Here is a 9,435-nt window from a genome sequence, read left to right on the forward strand (position 1 = left end):
AACCCTGAACCATGTGATCATCAATCTAACTGTGAACCAGGTGATCACCAATCTAACCCCAAAACATGTGATCATCAATCTAAACCTGAACCATTTGATCATCAATCCAACCCTGAACCATGTGAACATCAATCTAACCGTGAACCAGGTGATCATCAGTCTATCCCTGAACCATGTGATCATCAATCTAACCCTGAACCAGGTGATCACCGATCTAAATCTGAACCATGTGATCATCAATCTAACCCTGAACCATGTGATCATCAATCTAACCCTGAACCATGTGATCATCAATCCAACCCTGAACCATGTGATACTCAATCTAACCCTGAACCATGTGATCATCAATCTAACTGTGAACCAGGTGATCACCAATCTAACCCCAAAACATGTGATCATCAATCTAAACCTGAACCATTTCATCATCAATCCAACCCTGAACCATGTGATCATCAATCTAACCGTGAACCAGGTGATCATCAGTCTATCCCTGAACCATGTAATCATCAATCTAACCCTGAACCATGTGATCATCAATCTAACCGTGAACCAGGTGATCATCAGTCTATCCCTGAACCATGTAATCATCAATCTAACCCTGAACCAGGTGATCACCGATCTAAATCTGAACCATGTGATCATCAATCTAACCATGAACCAGGTGGTCATCAATCTAACCCTGAACCATGTGATCATCAGTCTAACCCCAAAACATGTGATCATCAGTCTAACCCTGAACCAGGTGGTCATCAATCTAACCCTGCACCATGTGATCATCAATCTAACTGTGAACCAGGTGATCACCAATCTAACCCTGAACCATGTGATCATCAATCTAACCATGAACCAGGTAAACATCAGTCTAACCCTGAACCATGTGATCATTAATCTAACCGTGAACCAGGTGATCATCAATATAACCCTTAACCAGGTGATCATAAGTCTAACCCTGAACCATGTGATCATCAATCCAACCCTGAATCATGTGATCATCAATCTAACCGTGAACCAGGTGATCATCAATCTAACCCCAAAACATGTGATCATCAGTCTAACCCTGAACCAGGTGGTCATCAATCTAACCCTGAACCATGTGATCATCAATCTAACTGTGAAGCAGGTGATCACCAATCTAACCCTGAACCATGTGATCATCAATCTAACCATGAACCAGGTGAACATCAGTCTAACCCTGAACCATGTGATCATCAATCCAACCCTGAACCATGTGATCATCAATCTAACCCTGAACCAGGTGATCGTCAATCTAAACTTGAATCAGGTGAACATCAATATAACCCCAAAACATGTGATCATCAATCTAAACCTGAACCATGTGATCATCAATCCAACCCTGAATCATGTGATCATCAATCTAACCGTGAACCAGGTGATCATCAATATAACCCTTAACCAGGTGGTCATCAATCTAACCCTGAACCATGTGTTCATCAATCTAACTGTGGATCAGGTGATCACCAATCTAACCCTGAACCATGTCATCATCAATCTAACCATGAACCATGTGAGCATCAGTCTAACCCTGAACCATGTGATCATCAATCTAACCCCAAAACATGTGATCATCAATCCAACCCTGAACCATGTGATCATCAATCTAACCGTGAACCATGTGATCATCAATATAACCCTTAAAAAGGTGATCATCAATCTAACTCTGAACCATGTGATCATCAATCCAACCCTGAACCATGTGATCATCAATCTAACCCTGAACCATGTGATCATCAATCTAACCATGAACCAGGTGAACATCAGTTTAACCCTGAACCATGTGATCATCAATCTAACCGTGAACAAGGTGATCATCAATCTAACCCCAAAACATGTGATCATCAGTCTAACCCTGAACCAGGTGGTCATCAATCTAACCCTGAACTATGTGATCATCAATCTAACTGTGAACCAGGTGATCACCAATCTAAACCTGAACCATGTGATCATCAATCTAACTATGAATCAGGTGAACATCAGTCTAACCATGAACAATGTGATCATCAATCTAACCGCGAACCAGGTGATCATCAATATAACCCTTAACCAGGTGGTCATCAATCTAACCCTGAACCATGTGTTCATCAATCTAACCATGAACCATGTGAGCATCAGTCTAACCCTGAACCATGTGATCATCAATCTAACCCCAAAACATGTGATCATCAATCCAACCCTGAACCATGGGATCATCAATCTAACCGTGAACCATGTGATCATCAATATAACCCTTAAAAAGGTGATCATCAGTCTAACCCTGAACCATGTGATCATCAGTCTAACCCTGAACCATGTGATCATCAGTCTAACCCTGAACCATGTGATCATCAATCTAACCATGAACCAGGTGGACATCAGTTTAACCCTGAACCATGTGATCATCAATCTAACCGTGAACCAGGTGATCATCAATATAACCCTTAACCAGGTGATCATCAATCCAACCCTGAATCATGTGATCATCAACCTAACCGTGAACCAGGTGATCATCAATCTAACCCCAAAACATGTGATCATCAGTCTAACCCTGAACCAGGTGGTCATCAGTCTAACCCTGAACCATGTGATCATCAATCCAACCCTGAATCATGTGATCATCAATCTAACCGTGAACCAGGTGATCATCAATCTAACCCCAAAACATGTGATTATCAGTCTAACCCTGAACCAGGTGGTCATCAATCTAACCCTGAACCATGTGATCATCAATCTAACTGTGAACCAGGTGATCACCAATCTAACCCTGAACCATGTGATCATCAATCTAACCATGAACCAGGTGAGCATCAGTCTAACCCTGAACCATGTGATCATCAATCTAACCGTGAACCAGGTGATCATCAATATAACCGTGAACCATGTGATCATCAATCTAACTGTGAACCAGGTGATCACCAATCTAACCCTGAACCATGTGATCATCAATCTAACCATGATCCAGGTGAACATCAGTCTAACCCTGCACCATGTGATCATCAAACTAACCTTGAACCAGGTGAACATCAATTGAACCCCAAAACATATGATCATCAGTCTAACCCTGAATCAAGTGGCCATCAATCTAACCCTGAACCAGGTGATCATCAATCTAACCTTGAACCAGGTGATCATCAATCTAACCCCAAAACATGTGATCATCAATGTAAACCTGAAACATTTGATCATCAATCCAACCCTGAACCATGTGATCATCAATCTAACCGTGAACCAGGTGATCATCAGTCTATCCCTGAACCATGTGATCATCAATCTAATCATGAACCAGGTGATCATCAATCTAACCCTGAATCATGTGATCATCAATCTAACCGTGAACCAGGTGATCATCAATATAACCCTTAACAAGGTGATCATCAGTCTATCCCTGAACCATGTGATCATCAATCTAACCCTGAACCATGTGATCATCAATCCAACCCTAAACCATGTGATCATCAATCTAACCATGAACCAGGTGATCATCAATCGAACCTTGAATCAGGTGATCATCAATCGAACCTTGAACCAGGTAATCATCAATCTAACCCTTAACCAGATGCACCGTTCCTGGAGCTACTGCAATACCAGGTCGATGCGTGGAGAGGATGGAGCAAGCTCCTGTTCCATCTCCCTGTTCCAAAAATCAATTTAATATATAGTCCCCGGGTAGGGGACATATCAGATATTAAACTGATAAGAACAGATTTTTTGTTTTGAAAACGTTTATTGACACGTGATTCATTTGTTTCATTTCAGTCACATTTCATTTTTCCATCCACAACTTCTTTTTCATATAAATATTTCTCTGTACAATAAATATTATCGATCATAAAATCATACAGATAAAAACAGTCATGGGTAAAAAGGATTTCAGTTCATTTTAAAAATAAAAATGTGCCAAAAATTAAAAGGTGTGTTAAATGTCCATAAAAGTTATAAAAGGAACATTAAAAAAGTCCAACCAAAGTCCCGTTTGTACAGGACCGCAGTGAGTCCCTACCAAGGGTAACTCATCCCGCTCTTCCAAACAGTAGGTCTCTCGGGGTGCCTGTCGAGGCGCTCGGCCGAGATCCCCGCCCTGGTGCTCCTTCCCGCCTGCCTCTCCCGGAGAGCCAGGCCGCTGCTGCTGTGTCCTTTTTAGCGTTGTGGGTCCGGCTCCTCCCTCCGAATGGGCACAGAGGCGATTCTTCTTGGTGGCTGTGTCCTTGGGCGGCCGCTGGCCCCCTCGGCTGCCCTGAGTGTTGCGGCAGCCATTTGGATCACAGCCACGGGGGGGATCTGCATGTGCTTTCCTACCAGCAAATTTCTGGAGGTCCATAAGGCGTCTTTCAGGGCGTTGATGGCCAGCCACTGTTTCGTCCAGTCCTTTTTGGGGACGGGCCTTTGGCTGGCCCCGTAGAGCACCAGCTGTGGTGTGAGGACCTCCTTCGCTGGTAGGTACGGGAATTGCGAGGAGCCGGCCATTTCCCACAGGTCCACAGCAGCGCTGCACTCCCAGAGCAGGTGCCTCACCGACTCCGGCGCGCCGCAACCAGGTCGGGGGCAGGTCGACAGCGTCGACATTCCCCGGGAGTGCATGACGGACCTGACTGGGAGGATCTCGTGTGCCACCATCCATGACAGGTCCCGGAGTCTGTTTGGAAGAGCGGGGTGGTTGACATTGCGCCAAACCGTGGAGGGCTCGCCGAGTGCAAGCCCGCGCACTGGACTCACTGGTTCCCGCTCCTGTACAACACATAAAAGGGAACGATGGTTAGTTAAAACCTCTACGTCCTCCTGCTCCAGGCTAAAATGCTTTAAAAAATTCTGTATAAAAGCATAGGCTGGTGGCAGGTTAAAAGACACTGGAAATTTAAGACTAATCTTTAAAATTTTGAGCCGTCTGAGGTAGGACCCCATCCAGAAACGTGTCATGGCTGCCGTTTTGGGGTTTCTGGATGGGGTCGTCACTATTTTAATGTGTGTGGCTGTGTATAAAGACATTAAAAAGACAGACAGGTCTGGAACGCCTTTGCCTCCTTTCTCCTTTGGTCGTTTCAGGACTTCTCTTCTTAGGCGTTCCCACTTTGAACCCCACAGAAAGTTAAAAATGGCTCGTTCCAGGGCTAAAATGATTCTCTTTGGGGGGATAAAAACAGAACTGATCAATAAAAGCAAAGGTAAAATCACTGCTTTAATGATTAAAACCTTTCCCTCTATTGTCAGTTCCCTCAGTCCCCAGTACCCTAGCCTCTGTCTAACTTTCCCTAAAATGTCTGGCCAATTCGTTTTCCCTCCCCCCTCCTTGTCAAACCTAACCCCCAGAATTTTTTGGTCGGTCTGGGTCACAGTCAGGGACAGTCCTGTCGTTTCAGTCGCTGTCCATGGTCCATAAAATTGGGCTTGGGTCTTGTCTCGGTTTAGTTTGGACCCAGAGGCCCGTCCAAACCAGTCTGTCAAGTCCAGGGTCCGGTTGACTGACGAGAGGTCTGTGCATAAAATGTTTATGTCGTCCATATACAGAACGCATTTGTTCGTCAGTCCCCCGGACCCTGGCACAAAGACCCCGTGGATTCGTTGGTCCCTTCTCAAGATCTGTGCCAGCGGCTCGATGCAAATCGCGTACAGGAGAGGAGATAACGGGCAACCCTGACGGACACCGCAGTTGATTCCTACTGCTTTTGTCAGATGCCCGTTAACCAGGATTTTGCTGCTGATCCCTCTATACAGCAATCCCACCCAAGCTATGAACCTCTCTGGAAGCCCCATTTTTTGCAGTACCTGGAACAGGTACTGGTGCGAGACTCGATCAAAGGCCTTTTCAAAGTCTAGATTTAGGACTATTAGCCGAGTGTTTTCGTCTCTCGCCAGACAAATGGTGTCTCTAATCAGTACGAGGCTGTCGGTGATCTTCCTCCCCGGGATGGCACAGGCTTGATCCGGGTGAATCAAGTCCTCTAAAACCATAGTCAGTCGATTCGCTAAAATTTTGCTAAAAAGTTTACAGTCGAAATTTAAAAGCGTGATAGGTCTCCAGTTTTTCAGGTCAGTCTTGTCTTTACTCTTGTAGAGTAGAGTCACTATCCCTATCTTAAAACTGTCTGGCAGTCGGTCTACCTTCTCAAATTCCATAAAAACAGTTAGTAAGTCAGGTGCTAAAATGTCCCAAAAGGTCAAATAAAACTCAAAGGGAAGTCCGTCCTGTCCTGGGGACTTCCCTCTGTTAAAATTTTTAAAACACTTGTTGAGTTCTTCGACGCTAAAATTTTGGGATAAAAACACATTTTCGGTGACCTGACATTCAATGGAATTTAAAACTTCTTGTAGGGTGTCATTAAAAACAGGTTTCTCTTTATACAATTGAGAGTAAAATAGTTCTACGTTATCTTTTATTTCCTCTGTTGTGTGTAAAGTGCGTCCGTCGTCATTTTTTAGTTTTAAAATAGTCCCCCCTTTATTTAAAATCTTTCTAAAAAAATAACGTGTGCACTTTTCACCTTCTTCTGTTTCCTTTTCCCTGCTTCTTAAAATAACCCCTTTACTTTTTGTTTCTGCCAGTAGCGACATTTCTCCTTTAATACTTTTGATTTCATTATTAAAATCAATTCCCTGTTGTGTTAAAATGAAGTAGCGCTGTAGTCTCTTTTGCAGTCCCATCATGCGTCTGTTTTCCCTAACTTTCTTTCTCTTACCTGCCTGCCTAAAGAAAGTCTGGGTCCTTTCCTTCACCATTTCCCACCAGTGCGCACGTGTGGTGTAGAAGTCTTGGAGGGTCTGCCACTCTTTGTACTGCTCCCGGAACTGACTAACTAACTCCCTATCTTCTAAAAGGGAGCAGTTGAGTTTCCACAGACCTCTCCCTACCGTCACACCTGAAGGGAGTGACAGTGTGCAGGACAGCATGAGGTGATCCGAGAAAAAGACAGGGGTTAATCTAGCATCGGTCGGCACCCAATTCCGTATAAAGATATAATCTATGCGAGAGGCTTTGGTGCCGTCACCACTGAACCAGGTGAAGCCCTCCTCTCTGGGATGCATGGCTTTAAAGCAGTCAGTGAGTCTAAAATCCCTGCATAAGCCCTGTAATAAAACCGATGTTTTGTCCAATTTAAAATCTTCCCCTATCCTCTTCCTGTCTTCTTTGTTTAAAACACAGTTAAAATCACCTCCTACAACTAATGGTGCCCTACCTAGCATGTGGGACTGCAGGTCTTCTAAAAAGTCATACCTGTCATTTTTTTCGTTAAAACCATATACATTTAAAAGGTTAAAATCGTGCCCCATAAAAGTCAGGTGTGCTAAAAGTGCCCTACCCTCTTTCACCACGGTGCTGCCCTTCACCAGAACCTGAGGGTTTTTAATTAAAATGGCCACTCCATCATTCTTATTATGGTTGGATCCACTCCAGATCGACGTTAGTGGCCAGGTCTCCTCCCACTGTGTGTATTTTTGTAAAAAAGGTAGGCCACATTCTTGAAGTAAAAACACATCTGACTTAAAAGTGTTAAGAAATGATAAAACACTCTGGGCTCTAACTCGCGACTTCACACTTCTCACATTGATAGTTGAAAAGGTGAGAGTCATGAGTATGTTTTAAAAACAGGTACGACAGTTTAAAAGACTATAAATAATTAAAAGACTACATTTAACACAGGTTTCCTTCTCGTGATGTGAAAGAATCTCATTTCACTATCTCCACACAGTCTGGAGGTGATTCCCGAGATTCTGACCTCCGGAAGCCAATATTCGCTCGTCTCTCCAACGGAGTTGATTGTAGCGCTATATTTAAAAAGGAGCACTGGTTGGGTGAACCGGGAGGGGAGGCTTTGTACCGCTCCTCAGGAGGGCTCTGAGAGTCGGACTCAGCTCTCCCCCTCTTCTCTGAGGCTTCTTCAGCCTCAGAGCTGGACAGTTCGGACGCAGTCCTCTTATTGCTGGGCTGGGTGTCGGGGAGGGGGTTGTCGCTGGACTCGTCTTCCCCCACTGTAATGAGACTCCCTGTGGAGTCCTCATCAGGGGAATCAAGTCCAGCTGCGCCCAAGTCCTGGCTCCGCCCACCTGCTTCTTCAGGTCCCTCTGCGGGGCGGAGCTCAGGCTCCTCCCCTTTTCCCGCCTCACCGGGCTGTTCTCCTCCAACCATGGTTGTTGGCGGGAGGTTTGGAACTCCCAGCCCCGCCTCTTCAATTAGCGCATTTGCTGCACCTGGGCAGCCATTTCCTACTTGATTGGCTTCAGTCTCCTGTGTTTTCTTAGCTTTAAGTTTGTTGGCAAATGAAAGGGGGCAATCTCTGAAGAGATGGTCGTTTGCTCCACAGAGATTGCACTTCCTGCCATTGGTGCATTCTTCAAAAGAATGACCAATTTCTCTGCACTTCCCACAAATTATCTGGTCACACGCCTCGGCCAGGTGTCCATGCTTGCCACACTTGTGGCACAGCTTGGGCTGGCCCTGGTAATGAATGTAGCCCCGGTTGTTTCCCAGGACTATCATGGAGGGCAGGGATTTCAGGCCCTGGAAGCCCAGAGGGTCCTGCCATTGTTGAATGGGGACCCTCCAGGCACAATTCCAAATGCCGTCTTCATCCCTGACCTTGGTAGCCTGTCCTCTCACCGTGCAATATCTTCCCAGCCACAAACAAATGTCCTCTGCATTGACGGTTTCATTAAACATCCTGACAATGACAGTTTTAGCAGCATTGTCAGTCAGTTTCTCCATGTCAAAAACAGAAAACTGGGTCTTAGCGTTCTCAAAGCGTGTCCAAAATTCATTCAACAGTGGGGCCGTGCGAAAACTTACATCAAATCCTTTGTTAAAAGGCAGTCCGAGAATACAATTGAGGTCATCGGGTTTAAAGCCAAGAGTCTTTTGGATGAGCTTTCGGGAGAAGTCCAACCTTGACATTCCCAGGAGCTTACCATCCTTTTCCTTAAATTTAAAGCGGACGCTGTGGTGCCTCCGCATGCCGGCCGGTGCAGCCGACATGGCTGAGGCACCACTAAAAATTAAATAAATAAATAAATAAATACCAATAAATTACTTTTAAAACCCTAAAACACAATAAATTAGAGTAAAAGAGAAACTTACCTTCAAGCAAGTAGACCTAAAGTGCAAATACAAAGTGTGCAAAAAACAGCAGTTCAAAACAAACAAATGTGCAAGACAATGTACTCCCAAGAAGCCAAGAACTAATTCAATAAATGTGAAAGAGTCCTGCTAAACGGGAGTGACCGCAGTCTTAGCCAAAAGGCCGAGAAGCGATACTGTAATATTGTCAGATACAGGTGACCCAGGTGCCACCCTGACCTTTACTTTGATGGTCCACAGAATCCAGTAACGACCCGGAATGCGTCTGGGTTAAGGAATTATGTGGCTCCGGGATGGCGGCCAGCGACCGTTTAACATTTTAACTATCACGTCAGTCAGTCAGTCAGTCAGACAGACAGACAGACAGACAGACAGAC

The 9,435-nt window shown here is 44.8% G+C and overlaps 1 pseudogene; it reads right to left on the reverse strand.

Annotated features, from left to right (window-relative positions):
- Positions 1-3,545: 3,545 nt before the first annotated feature.
- Positions 3,546-3,719, reverse strand: LOC137604495 (U2 spliceosomal RNA; annotated as a pseudogene).
- Between the last annotated feature and the right edge of the window lie 5,716 nt (positions 3,720-9,435).

The sequence above is a fragment of the Antennarius striatus genome, chromosome 11 (assembly GCF_040054535.1).
Source record: "Antennarius striatus isolate MH-2024 chromosome 11, ASM4005453v1, whole genome shotgun sequence".
In the NCBI taxonomy this organism is placed as follows: Eukaryota; Metazoa; Chordata; class Actinopteri; order Lophiiformes; family Antennariidae; genus Antennarius; species Antennarius striatus.